The sequence below is a fragment of the Pecten maximus genome, chromosome 19, assembly GCF_902652985.1.
Source record: "Pecten maximus chromosome 19, xPecMax1.1, whole genome shotgun sequence".
Classification (NCBI taxonomy): domain Eukaryota; kingdom Metazoa; phylum Mollusca; class Bivalvia; order Pectinida; family Pectinidae; genus Pecten; species Pecten maximus.
In genome coordinates this window covers 19,491,785-19,492,686 of record NC_047033.1, presented here as the reverse complement: position 1 = coordinate 19,492,686, position 902 = coordinate 19,491,785, and positions in this window count along the sequence as shown.

The following is a 902-nucleotide window of genomic DNA, read 5'->3' as shown; positions in this document are numbered from 1 at the left end:
AATAAGTTCACACTTTGACGATAGAGAGCTATAACAAGGGCAGTAACTCACACGAAATACAATTTACGTCGAATACTAGTAATATAAGCTCGAAAGAGCTTGTATTTCGACAAACATAAATTAAAACAGATATACAAACAACAAATAAATACATCACAGCACTTAGTTAGGTAGTAACAATCGCAGATATATGTATAGATTTAACTTACATCACATATGTATGGATTAAGTAAATACCTAGACACTGTGTTACTAAAGTTTTAATTAAAAACACTATAGAAAAGTGTAATGTACATATATGCTAATGTAGCAAGAGTAAAAATTTCCAGAGTACACACAAATATAATGTACATTAAAAGAAAGATAATCTTGATAGTAATTTAAAAAAAAAAAAAGACATTAAACTGAAATTCAGATGAATAAAATCAAAACTTGACACAAAATATTACGAGGTACACAAAATGTCTCTGAAAGCACACATACAAAGTGTATGAAATAAATAAACATAGCATGCCTGCCATACACACCCGCCTACTCTATCTGCGAAAAGGCAGTTTGTCTTTGATTAAATATACGTAAATCTATCCAGTAAACTTCTTTCTTGTTCAAACATCCCAGCATATTTAAAGAACTATAATTCAAGTTATGAATAATAAACAATCGTAACGCGATAACATGGATATCCATTCCTTTTGCTCTATACGCATGTTTTTATATATCTTTATAATCAGTATGTATAGGTGATATTTCCTGATGGTGATTGGCGGATGGAGCAGCGTAATTTATGGTCTCGTGGATGTAATAACGTCTCGTTTGATTGGCGGATAGAGCAGCGTAATTTATGGTCTCGTGGATGTAATGACGTCTCGTTTGATTGGCGGATAGAGCAGCGTAATTTATGG